This window comes from Schistocerca nitens, chromosome 3, assembly GCF_023898315.1.
Source record: "Schistocerca nitens isolate TAMUIC-IGC-003100 chromosome 3, iqSchNite1.1, whole genome shotgun sequence".
NCBI classification, from domain to species: domain Eukaryota; kingdom Metazoa; phylum Arthropoda; class Insecta; order Orthoptera; family Acrididae; genus Schistocerca; species Schistocerca nitens.
Window position 1 is genome coordinate 862632218 of NC_064616.1, and position 14225 is coordinate 862646442.

The 14225-nt window shown below is 44.6% G+C and overlaps 1 protein-coding gene across 1 annotated transcript in view; it reads right to left on the reverse strand.

Annotated features, from left to right (window-relative positions):
* Positions 1–14225, reverse strand: part of LOC126249454 (circadian locomoter output cycles protein kaput-like) — an 830365-nt gene that overhangs the window by 52528 nt on the left and 763612 nt on the right. The window lies entirely within an intron of this gene.

The following is a 14225-nucleotide window of genomic DNA, read 5'->3' on the forward strand; positions in this document are numbered from 1 at the left end:
GACCGTAGTAGTCGCGCGGTTCCGGATTGAAGCGCCTAGAACCGCTCGGCCACAACGGCCGACGACGCTCATCCTTCTTCACTCGCAGATACTGCTGCTAAAGCGTTTAGCTACACACAGAGGTTTACCATTAAAATTCAGAGAGCGCACGATGCAAGAACGACCCAACAACAGGTACATCCGGGGCGCACCTGTGGGTTCTTTAGGAGAGAGAAATCCCTTCAAAGGCAAAATAAATTACGTTCTGCCGGCCGGGATGACCGAGCGGTTCTAGGCGTTACAGTCTGGAACCGCGCGACCGCAACGGTCGCAGGTTCGAATCCTGCCTCGGGCATGAATGTGTGTGATGTCCTTAGGCTAGTTAGGCTTAAGTAGTTCTAAGTTCTAGGGGACTGATGACCTCCGAAGTTGTCCCATAGTGCTCAGAGCCATTTGAACCAAATTACGTTCTGATTTGAGAGAGGAAAGAATTTGAGACCTAATAATTGCAGATCGGAAAAAGAAAGCGTTAATATACAGGGGTTGGACAAAAATATGGAAACATCGAGAGAGAAGCATGCTTGAATATAAATGTAGATCCTACCCAAGCCTGTAGGCTGCGTTGTTGTATTTGACCACTAACGGCACCTGTGCAACGTTCTCGATACATTGAAGGCTCGGGCGTGGTCAGAACAGTCTTCTGTGCAGTTGAGAGTTCATTATGTCGGAGCTAAGTGAATTCCGACGTGAGCAAACTGATGGGTACTTCCTGGACTAAGGGAGTAGAGATTTGTGTTTCAAGAGGCACCTAATCGAAGATTTATACGGCATACAGGCAAGGCGGAAAAGCATCATCCACTAAGTCACAATCCGCACGAAAGTGTGTGACAGACGGTCATTGAAAAGGATTGTGACGCAAAGTAAGAGGACGAAAGTTGCAGAAGTCACTGCAGAACTGAATTTCGCACTCGCAAACCCTGTCAGCACCAAAACGTCACGAAGGGAGTTCCATAAATAGGGAAGTGCAAGGCGAGCTAGAATTCTAAAACCAATCATCACTGATGCAAATGACGGTAAAATGGAAACTTGGTACCGAAACCGTAAGACCTGGGCTATGGACCAATGGAAGAAATTCATTTGGTCTGATCAATATTATTTCACACTGTTTCAAACTTCTGGCTGAGTTTACGTCCCAAGAGTATGCCATGGGGTACATGGTTATTTTGCAACGTGGCATTACTACACTACTGGCCATTAAAATTGCTACACCACGAAGATGAAGTGCTACAGACGAGAAATTTAACCGACAGGAACAAGATGCTGTGATATGCAAATGATTAGCTTTTCAGAGCATTCACACAAGGCTGACGCCGGTGGCGACACCTACAACGTGCTGACATGAGGAAAGCTTCCAACCGATTTCTCATACACAAACAGAAGTTGACCGGCGTTGCCTGGTGAAACGTTGCTGTGATGCCTCGTGTAAAGAGGAGATATGCGTACCATCACGTTTCCGACTTTGATAAAGGTCGGATTGTAGCCTATCGCGATTGCGGTGTATCGTATCGCGACACTGCTGCTCGCGTTGGTCGAGATCCAATTACTGTTAGCAGAATATGGAATCGGTGGGTTCAGGAGGGTAATACGGAACGCCGTGCTGGATTCCAACTGCCGCGTATCACTAGCAGTCGAGATGACAGGCATCTTATCCGCATGGCTGTAACGGATCGTGCAGCCACGTCTCGATCCCTGAGTCAACAGATGGGGACATTTGCAAGACAACAACCACCTGCACCAACAGTTCTACGACGTTTGCAGCAGCATGGACTATCAGCTCAGAGACCGTGTCTGCGGTTACCCTTGACGCTGCATCACAGACAGGAGCGCCTGCGATGTTGTACTTACGACGAACCTGGGTGCACAATTGGCAAAACGTCATTTTTCGGATGAATCGAGGTTCTGTTTACAGCATCATGATGGTCGCATGCGTGTTTGGCGACATCGCGGTGAACGCACATAGGAAGCGTGTATTCGTCATCGCCATACTGGCGTATCACCCGGCGTGATGGTACTGGGTGCCATTGGTTACACGTCTCGGTCACGTCTTTTTTGCATTGACGGAACTTCGAACAGTGGACGTTACATTTCAGATGTGTTACGACCCGTGGCTCTACCCTTCATTCGATCCCTGGAAACCCTACGTTTCAGCAGGATAATGCACGACCGCATGTTGCAGGTCCTGTACGGGTATTTCTGGATACAGAAAATGTTCGACTGCTGTCCTGGCCAGCACATTCTCCAGACCTCTCACCAATTGAAAACGTCTGGTCAATGGTGGCCGACCAACTGGCTCGTCACAATACGCCAGTCACTACTCTTGATGAACTGTGGTATCGTGTTGAAGCTGCATGGGCAGCTGTACCTGTACACGCCATCAAGCTTTGTTTGACTCAATGCCCAGGCGTATCAAGGCCGTTATTACGGCCAGAGGTGGTTGTTCTGGGTACTGATTTCTCAGGATCTATGCAGCCAAATTGCGTGAAAATGTAATCACATGTCAGTTCTAGTATAATATATTTGTCCACTGAATACCCGTTATCATCTGCATTTCTTCTTGGTGTAGCAATTTTAATGGGCAGTAGTGTATCAAGAATTATATGATCTCAAGATTGATTAGGTCCATCCCATGATTAGGTCCATCCCATGGTACATCGATCGTTCCTCAATGGTAATGCTGTGTTCCAAGACCGCAGGTCCCACTGTTCATACAGCTCGCACAGCCCAGAACGGGTTTTGTAAGCACGAGGATGAACTGTCGCCCCTTCACTGGCCGCCAGTGACCAGATCTCAAATTTATTGAGCCTTTGAGATCTATTTTAGAGAGAAAGGTACGTGATCGCTGTCCACCTCCATCATCGATACCCGAATCTGTCACTATTTTGTAGGAAAAATGTTACAAGATTCCTCTGAAAACCATACAGGACCTGTATTTATCCATTCAGAGATGACGGAAGCTGGTTTGATTGCCAAGATTTCCAACATCCTATTAGGCATGGCAATGTGTTGAGTTTTTTGTGTTTCCATATTTCTGTCTAATCGCTATGATTACAAATACCTAGTACATAATACTGGATGCACCATGAGGCTGATCTTCTGTATACAGAGAAGTCGCAACACTATAAAATTTTAGCTAAATGCAGGAAGATCTGCAGAGAATCGACTATTGATGCAGTGGACGAAAATTGACCCTCGGCATAAACAAATGTTATGTATTGAGAATATATGGGTGGAAAGGCCCACTATTGTAAGATTACACGATTGTCGAACGAACATTGGAAGCAGTCGTCCGCGCGTGATTAGCCGAGCGGTCTAAGGCGCTGCAAAAATGTTCAAATGTGTGTGAAATCTTATGGAACTTAACTGCTAAGGTCACCAGTCCCTAATCTTACACATTACTTAACCTAAATTATCCTAAGGACAAACACACACCCATGCCCGAGGGAAGACTCGAACCTCGAACCTTATAAGGCGCTGCAGTCATGGACTGTGCGGCTGGTCCCGGTGGAGATTCGAGTTCTCCCTCGGGCATGAGTGTGTGTGTGTTTGTTCTTAGGATAATTTAGGTTAAGTAGTGTGTAGGCTTAGGGACTCATGACCTTAGTAGTTAAGTCCCATAAGATTTTCACACGCATTTGAACATTTGAACATTTTTGGAAGCAGTCACATCCATTGAATATCAGTGAGTATGGGTATGCACTGAAGTGAAAAAAGTCATTGTATACCTCCTAATACGGTGTCGGACCTCCTTTCACCCGGCATAGTGCAGCAGCTCGATATGACATGGACTCAACAAGTCGTTAGAAGATCCCTGAGGAAATATTGAGCCATGCTGCCTCTATGCCGTCCATAATTACGAAAGTGTTGTCGGTGCAGTATGCTGAACATGAACTGACATCTCGATTATGTCCCATAAATGTTAGATGGGATTCATGTCGTGCTATCTGGGTGGCCCAATCATTTGCTCGAACTGTTCAGAATGTTTTTCAAACCAATCGCGAACAGTTGTGACCCGGTTACATGAGATTATTGTTTGGGAACATGAAGTTCATCGATGGCTGCAAATCGTCTCCAAGTAGCCGAACAAAACCGTTTCCACTCAATAATCGGTCCATTTAGACCAGACGACCTAGTCCATTACATGTCAACACAGTGCAAGCCATTATGGAGTGCCGGCCGGACGCTACAGTCTGGAGCTGCGCGACCGCTACGGTCGCAGGTTCGAATCCTGCCTCGGGTATGGATGTGCGTGATGTCCTTAGGTTAGTTAGGTTTAAGTAGTTCTAAGTTCTAGGGGACTGATGACCTGAGAAGTTAAGTCCCATAGTGCTCAGAACCATTTGAACCATTATGGAGTCACCATCTGCTTGCACAGTGCCATATGACAGCTTGGGTCTTCGTCATTGTGAGGTCTGCGCCACACTCGAACCCTACCGTCAGCTTCTACCAACTGAAATCGGGACTAATCTGACCAGACCACGAACTACCAGTATTCTGGGATCCAACCGATATGATCACAAGTACGTTCGTCGTATGTCACACATTGATTTCTGCGGCTGTTTCACACACTGTTGCTTGTCTGTTAGCAGAACTCTACGCAAACGCCGCTGCTCTCGGTCGATAAATGAAGGCCATCGGCCACTTCATTGTCCGTGATGAGTGATAACGCATGAAGTTTGGTATCCTCGGCACATTCTTGACACTGTGAACCTCGGAATATTGAATTCCCTAACGATTTCTGAAATGGAATGTCCCAAGCGTCTAGCATGGGCTACCTTTCCGCGCTCAAAATCTGTTGATTCCCCCCGAGCGGGCATAATTATGTCGTAAATCTTTTCACACGAATCACCTGAGTACAAATGACAGTTCCGCCAATACCCTGCCCTTTTATACCTTGTGTAAGCGGCACTATCGTCATTTCTATATGCGCATATTGCTGTCCACGACTTTTGTCATCTCGGCGTAGAATGACTGAAAGTGGAACGGCCGCGTAAAAGTAATCGTAGGAGAGGCTGATGTGAGACTGAGATTAATTGCAAGAATCATCAAGGAATGTTGACCACCCACGAAGGAAGTGGCTTACAAAATCCTCCTTAAACGGATACTAGAGTATTTCTCGTCAGTCTTGTACTCTTAGCAGATATAATTGATAGATGCAATGCAGAGGATCCAAAGAAGAGCAACACATTTCGGCACGGGTTCGTTTCATAAGTGTGAAAGCGTCATGAAGATACTCGTCCAACTACGGTGGCAGACGCTACAAAAGAGGCAGTGTGCATCACGGCATGGTTTCGCTGTTAAAATTCCAAGAGATTACGTTCCTAGAAGAGTCAACCAATACATTGCTTCCTCCAACGTATGTCTCGCAAAGTGACCAAGACGCTAAAGTTAGAGCGACTGGAGCCCACTCGAAGGCTTACCAACAATCGTTCTTCCGGCGCACAGTTTGAATAGGAAAGGGGAACCTCCACACACTAGCTTTCAGACAATATATGTAGATGTTGATAGATGTGGATCTAAAATTCAGAGAAGGCACATTCAGGAAGGATTAAGCAATGTATTTCTATCTCCCACACATATACTACTTGCTAAAAAAGTGTGAAGCATCCAGAAGGCTAGGGGGAAACAAAATGAAACTTTACGGGTTCAGAGGGTATCCGATGTTATTTCAGTGATTACAAATTCGAGTCACATTGACAAAGAACTTAGCTATATGAAGCCGCTTATCAGTATGACTTTGCACCCCTCTGGCCTGGGTGCATGGGCTAGTTCGGACGGAAAGGTATTATTAAGCAGTTGTATCTTCTGAAGCAGTCTGGCCCCAACTGTTGTAACTGGTGCATTATACCCCGAATATCAACACCGTGACGAAGATGATGTCCGAACTGGTCCCACACATGTTCTATCGGGTCAGATCTGTGGATCTTGCTGGCCACGGAAATAGCTCAACATCGCGCAGACAGTCCATAGAGACACGTGCACTCCAGGAAAAAGCCATAAGAATAATAGCTAAAAAGACTAGTCGAGCTCATTGTAAAGATCTGTTCAAAACGTTGGCGATTTTAAACGCTCCATGTGAATACCTTTACCAGTCAGTTGTACACATCAAAAATAACATTGGTAATTACTGCACAAACAGCTCTGTCCATGACCATGCAACAAGAGATAGACGCAACTTACATTTACCAAGAAAAAATAAACATAAAACTCAAAACAGCATTTTCTACCAAGGAACAAAACTATAAAATAAATTACCAAAAGAGAGTAAAGAAATTGGAAAAATACACTTATTTAAAAAGGCAGCTAAAAAGTATCTGTTATGCAATACATTTTATACATTGAAGGATTACTTACATAAAACAGAGCAGGGGTTTGATAAAAAATGTTGTAATAAATATTATAATAATAATAATGATTTTAAAACATCCAACATTCCACATAAAACCTTCACTTTATGATTTTTCCTTCTTTTTTCCTTTCTAGAAATACTGACACCCAAGCTATGCATAGCACAATACTAACACCTCTTCCTCTTTCTGAGCTCAACATCTCACTCATTATGGAGGGATGCTGACTCAGTTTTTCAGGATAGCAAATGGGAAGTTGCGGTACAGGAATGGCCCAGAGATCACCAGTGCGTGTGTGTGTGTGTGTGTGTGTGTGTGTGTGTGTGTGTGTGTGTGTGTGTGTGAGTGTGTGTAGTGAGTGAAGTGTTGTGAAACAATGTGTGTGTAGTGTTTGCAGTGCCTGATAGTGAGATATGAGTGAACGGTGTGGCATTACATTAATTTAATATGTTATTTGTAAAAAAATAGTACTGTATACCAGGAGTAAATCTAATGATTATGTTTAACTATAAGTCTGTAAATATAAAGGTATAAGAATTAGCTTATTTTAAATTGATCTAAACTTGTAAATACTTTGACGTGTCCCATATCCTTGTAAAAAGAGATCTACGGATGAATAAAGCTACTACTACTACTACTACTACTACTACTACTACTATATGGGCGATTATTTTCCTGTTCAAAAGTGGCACCACGATACGGTCGCATGAGATGAAACACGTGAGGACACAGAACGTCCGTGACGTACGTTGAACCCATCAGAGTTCCCTCAGTCACTACCAGCCGTGACCTGATGTCATACCAGATGGCTCCCCACACCATGACGGCAGGACTAATACCGTTGTGACTCTCCAAACATTGGAAGGATGGGCCCTCTCTATAGCTCACCGCCATTCTCGCTGACGATGGGATCCAGGGCAGCGCAGAATCACGATTCATCGCTGAACATAATGCGACGCCATTCATCAGCTGTCCGTGCATTTCGGTAACGGCACCACTGCAAACGCAGCCGTTTGTGTTGTGGTTTAACGGCAGCCTGCGCATGGGACGGTGATTCACTACTCCGGCTGCTGATAGTTTCCGACCAATAGTGTACGACGACACAGAGTGTTCCACAGAGTCCACTACTTTTTCTATGATGGCAGTCGGAGATGTGATGGGGTTACGTTGTGCTTGGCCCACAAAACGGCGATCCACCCTTGTGGTTGTCAGACGTGGTGGACTGGAGCCTTGACGACGAGTATGCCTGCCGCTACGTTCCCATGCTGTCCAACATTGGGTCACTGTAACAACTGAATTCTTAAAAAATCTGAATATTGCACCCCCAAATGGGGCCACGCAATCAGGCCCCTTTCAGATTCTGTCAGGAGATGATAACGCTGTCTCACATGAGTACGCGGCATCTCAGCGACTTTCACAGTGATCATTCAACATCTGTCCGCCCCCGGTAGCTGAGTGGTCAGCGCGACAGACTGTCAATCCAAAGGGCCCGGGTTCGATTCCCGGCTGGGTCGGAGATTTTCTCCGCTCAGGGACTGGGTGTTGTGTTGTCCTAATCATCATCATTTCATCCCCATCGACGCGCAGGTCGCCGAAGTGGCGTCAACTCGAAAGACCTGCACCAGGCGAACGGTCTACCCGACGGGAGGCCCTCGTCACACGACATTTCATTTCATTCAACATCTGAAGCTAACGTACCTGACGCAGAGAATTGAAATTCTAATAAATTACATACTCGTCGATGTTATGTACGTGTACGAGGTTACATTAGTATCCGACTTTGTCTGATGAGTGCTTCCCTTTTTTTGTCAGGCAGTGTATCTCGCGAAACGACGTCGACAAAGAAATCAGAGAATGTAGAGCGCATACAGGGCATTCCCAGTCTTCCTGTGTCCCATTCGTGTTAGCGCAGACCTACAGAGACTGGGCTCGCACTGATGAGGACGACGGTTCAAATCCACGTCTGTCCAACCAGACTGAGGTTTCCCGTGGTTTTCCTAAATCGCTCCGGGCAAATGCAGGGTTGGTTCCTTTGAAAGGGCAAGGTCAATTTTCTTTCCCAGCCTTGAAACATTCCGAGCTTGTGCTCCTTCGCTAATGACTTCGATGTAGACAGGACGTTAAACCTTAATTTTCCTTCATTTCTTCGAGCTTGAAAGGGGGAAGCTTTGATAGATGAGTAGCGATATAAACACTGTGCTCCTCTTTCTGCTGATTCCCTTCACGATCATAATCATTAACCACGCTTTAGTAACCGAGCTCTCTAACGCACGTCTGTCAGATGTCACTCGAGTCGGGGGAGGTAGCCAGTTCGAAACTGGTTGATGACTGAATTCCTCGTCTCCGATATAACGGCGGTACGTCGAGGAGACGTGGTGGTGTGATGTTCCTGATCACCAAGTTATGAACCAGTGCTCTGGTTTAAATTCCAACCTTCTCTCGGTGTCTCTTGGTCTGAGGGGGACGTTTAGCTCTGTAGTCTCTTCGTTGTTGTTCGAGAGGCGCAGGCTAAGCGTCACCAGCTAGTTCTTTTACATAGAACATGTAAACATCATCATCATCATGATCATCATCATCATCATAAGTAGCAGTTGCAACAACGGCAAAACAAACGCATTAAACACAACCACTTAGCTAAAACTGTCACCACATTCACGGTTAGCAAAGGAATGGTGTTTGATGCTTGTGATTTTCCGGCTTTCGTGTCTGTGAGCAAAATGAAATTACAATAAACAACGAGATTTATTCACACTCCATATATAGCGTAAAATCTCCGATGAGTAAAGCGAATTGATGTGATTTCTGCATCGGTGAGATAAGCGCTGCCGAAAGAAATGAGAGTGCCACACCAGGTTATGGCTGAGTTCCAGCTGGCGAGCACACAAAAAATCACTGCTCGCAGTCGTCTAAATATTGTCCTCAGAACAGAAATCGGCACCTTTGTTGGAAACACGAGAACACACCATCAATTAATAATGCCGAAACATTGTCAGAAATCAGACCTCTGTAATTAGTCTGTGGAGCAATGAAAGACGATCTAATTGAGTGACGAGTAACAGTAGTTGAAGTAGCTGTCAGCTGTCAGACAGGCGAGTGTGGACATGACGGATACGTGCTGTATGGTATTTGTCTGCTTATGCTGTAGCGTTTGGTGAAGCTGATGTGGTAGCGTGGACCGTTCTCCCTGGTTTCAATACGGACATTATAGTTGGGCCCACAGAAAAATGATCGTAGGTTACATTGAAGAGCCAAAGAAACTGGTAAACCTGCCTAATATCGTGTAGGGCCTCCGCGAGCACGCAGAAGTGCCGCAGCACGACGTAACATGGACTCGACTAATGTCTGAAGTAGTGCTGGAGGGAATTGACACCACGAATGCTGCAGGGCTGTCCATAAATCCGTAAGAGTATGAGGGGGTGGAGATCTCTTCATCTCTTCCGAACAGCACGGTGCAAGGCATCCCAGGTAAGCTCAATAATGTTCATGTCTGGGGAGTTTGGTGGCCAGCGGAAGTGTTTAAACTCAGAAGAGTGTTCCTGGAGCCACTCTGTAGCAATTCAGGACGTGTGGGACAAATACTACAAACACTTGCGAAGAACTATTCACTAAGCTATGTTCTGTTAATTTCTTGCCTGTCGACTCTGGAACGAACAATAATTATTGGTGTGTTGACACTTTCCTCTTTCCGCAACAGGGTTGAAGAACATGATTCGTAAGTTCGAATTAACTTGCTGCTGGGAGAGGCCGACAGCCAGTTGCTTCACAAATTGTTGACGAAGTTATTGTTGCCATGGATGAGTATGCTGGACGCAATGTGCGATCTTCAAGCAATGCACGAGCTGTGTCACGACAGCTGAACATTCCATGGTTCACCGTTCGAAAAGTGCTGCGAACAATTATGAAACAATATCTCTATTGCGGTTCCATGCTGACGCGCATACATATGGTCGTAAGCCGGCCGGAGTGGCCGGGCGGTTCTAGGCGCTTCAGTTTGGAACTGCGCGACCGCAACGGTCGCAGGTTCGAATCCTGCCTCGGGCATGGATGTGTGTGATGTCCTTAGGTTAGTTAGGTTTAAGTAGTTCTAAGTTCTAGGGGACTGATGACCTTAGTTGTTAAGTCCCATAGTGCTCAGAGCCATTTGAACCATTTTTTTAATGGTCGTAACACTGTGCAACGTTTGTAACCTGGATGTAAAGATTGTACGCAGTTAACAAATGTCACCCTCTCATGTGGAAATTAAAATTTTTCTTTCCATTGTTCATTCGTTATTTCTCTTCCGCACGTCCTTACTAATGCTTCCATAAAGTTTCATTGACCTGCGATCCCTCGTTTTGAATTACGGCCTTCTCAAGTAGCGAAAGTTTAATTATAAGCACCATGTAGTAATCTTGACGTACCTAATAGCAGTAACTTGTCTAGTTACATATCTGCTCACCCACACACGTACCTAGCCACATACTTAGTCACATACCTAGTCACATCCCTAGTCAAAGACATAGTTACCCTTCAGTCATGATGTTCTTTTTTGACTAGGTCCTCATCGTCTCTTTCTCTCTTCCCGTGTGTTCCCGTTTGAAAGAGCTTGTATTTTTCGTAATGCAACATATGATTGAAATAATTTTTTATTCTTAATGGAGAACACAACTTCTGTTTCCTTGTGCTACCTTTATAACAGTTCAGCGTTACTGATGTACTCTCTCTCCATGAAAAGCGCTGCCGCCACTTTATGAAAGATTCTAGGCTCTTGAACATAACCCATGTTAAGGCGCACTCTTCAAATTCGTCATTTTATTGAAAATGCTTCGATCACTTTCAGCCCTTATTTTCACATATTGACCATAGTCTCAATCTTCGTTTAGGCAACATTGAAGGTACTGTATTGATACATACGTTGAGTCCCTGCGAAAGGTAAAAAAAAGTACGCGATATTTCTCTGCAAATGGGTCGTAAACGAGTCTTGTAATATTTACTGCGTAAACGGAGTTCGAGGTTAGTATTTGCCTCGGTGGATTTACAAAACCTCCGAAAACTGAGCGTGTGTTAGCTCCCCACTGTAGCAGGCAAGTAATTAACACAACCTATTTGAGTTATATGTTACTTATTCTGCTGAAAATGTCAGCAAATATCCTGTGAACATAATTGCATTTTCCCCCAAGCGACAGACCGGGACGTTAAAAGATCAGCCACCCCTTTGAGCTCTGGATTAACCAAGGGCGGCAATATTGTGCGGGGGAACAGAACCTTTCGATATCACCGACTGACCAGTGTGCTGTGTATATTGCGGCGATATAGCAGGGAGCTCAGAATCGACACAAACAAACCGTTATAGCGGGCAGTAGTAATATCTCAACGTTAACCCCAGTGAACAATAGCGGTCATGCAAGGGTGCCGCCGGGACAATATTAGGCTTCGCGAACCAAAAGTATTACGACTGTTTATGATCCATGCAAGCTATATGTCAAGCACTGAATCAGAATTCTGTGCAGACACTTTACGAATGGTAGGTACCCTCCGAATCGATTCTGTCTCTTTAAAGAGAAGGATTTCGACTTACCAAACAGCCCGGAATGAACTATTCACTCTGCAGCGGAGCGGTATCTATACTACCATATAAAGACAACTCGTTGTTTAACGTTGTTGCAAAAAATCTCGAAAAGTTCTTGACCGATTTACTTCAGATATTTATACGATACTTTAATGAACACTTGGACGGACATAGGCTATATATATTTTTAATGTCTCTGATATAAAATTTTTTACGTAACATACAAACGGGAAACGTATTTACCAAAACTCTGGAAAAGTTCTTGACCGATGTACTTCAAATTTTTACAGGATACTCTAATGAACATTTAGACGAAAACAGACTATATATCTAAAACAACGGCTCCAAGCACTATGGGACTTAACATCTGAGGTCATCAGTTCCCTAGACTTAGAACTACTTAAGCCTAATTAACCTAAGGACATCACACACATCCATGCCCGAGGCAGGATTCGAACCTGCGACCGTAGCAGCAGCGCGGTTCCGGACTGAAGCGCCTAGAACAGCTCGGCCACCGCGGTCGGCGGCTATATATCTTTTAATATATATAATATACCGGGCGAAGAAAAATTCGCGCACTCGGACTTCGCAGCGTGATTTCACACGTATTGGCAAAACAAAAAAGTCTGTTACAAAATTTCGTCCTGCGCATATTTCGGACAGTAAATGGACGTTAAAAATCGGCAATCTGGCAACACTGTAACTATGTGTACGGTAACTTCCTCTGTCAGGACATGGCAGTAGTGCTGTCCAGTTGGTACAGCGACTAGCGTTTTGGGTTGGCATCCAGGAGGTCGAGGGTTCGATTCTGTGTCGTGGATTATTTGTCTTTTAAAGAAACCTTTTGCATGTCGTGGACGCGAATTGTTTCGCACCACTGCATCTACAAGATTCCAAACTCGTTTTGTGTGTACCCTCCCTCAATGGTTCCATCGATTAATCCAATTATTACTTTTACCACGTTCAGCTCCATTACAATCCGTTAGGGCCTTACGTCACCAGTAGGGCTAGCAACGTGCTTTGCAAACAATTTCGATGGGGACATTGGGGTAGGGTACACAGAAAACAGGTTTGGAATCTAGTAGTTGCAGCGGCCCTAAACAACTCGCGTCCACGACCCGCAAAAGATGGTTCAAATCGCTCTAAGCACTATGGGACTTACCATCTGAGGTCATCAGTCCCCTAGACTTAGAACTATTTAAACCTAACTAAGGACATCGCACACACCCATACCCGAGGCAGGATTCGAACCTGCGACCGTAGCGGCCGCGTGGCTCCGGACTGAAGCGCCTAGAACCGCTCTGCCAGACGTGCAAAAGGCTTCTTTAAAAGCCGACCAGTGAAAAACGATTGTACTTCCATTTCCGTGCTCGTAGTACGTTACTGCAAATGTTTTGTAGAAGATCCACTGTAATCACTGTATGATAATTAACAAGCCAGTTACCGTACGACGCCGACTACTTTTAACAAATAAAAACAAATATGCCTCGACCCAGAATCGAACCCGCGACCTCATGCATGCCAACCCAAAACACTATCCACTGCCGCAAATGCGCAGCATTAGCTTAAATGCTGACAAAAGCAGTTACCGTACATGTTATTACAGCGTTGCGAGACAGCCAATCTTTAACGTGCATTTGCTTCTCGAAATACGCGCAGGACAAAATTTTGTGACAGACATTTTTGTATTGCCAGTAGGTGAGGAATCGAGCTGCGAAGTACGAGTGCGCGAATTTTTCTTCACCCTGTATAATAAGGAAACGTTGTTAGCAAAGATGTCGAAAAATTGCTGGCAGATTTACTCCAAAGTTTTACATGTTACTGTAACAAAAGTTCGGACACACATAGGCTGTATATTTTTAATGTATGTAGGACAGAAATATATATAATACGTAATAGGGAAACGTTATTAGCAAAATATCTCGAAAATTTCTTGATCGGTTTACCTCAAAATTTTGCACGATACTCTAATAAACATTTAGATGAATCTATGCTATATATTTTTTGAAGCAACAATGAACAGGTTTTCTGTTGAAACCGGCTGCGAGAAAGGAAAAGCAGTGCTGTGCTCCGCCGTGAAAGTGTGCAGTTTTATTTTCTTTCCCATTATCTGTTTTAACAGCAAGTCATTTAAACCATAAGACAAATTTTTTCTCCCATACATATTCTTTCTCATGATATATAAGAATTGTATACAGAAAAATGTGCTGTTTTGTTTTCTTCCGTGCAGTCGGTTTTCTACGAAAGCAGGAAAAATGTATTTATGGCTTATCGGATTATGATTGAAAACTACA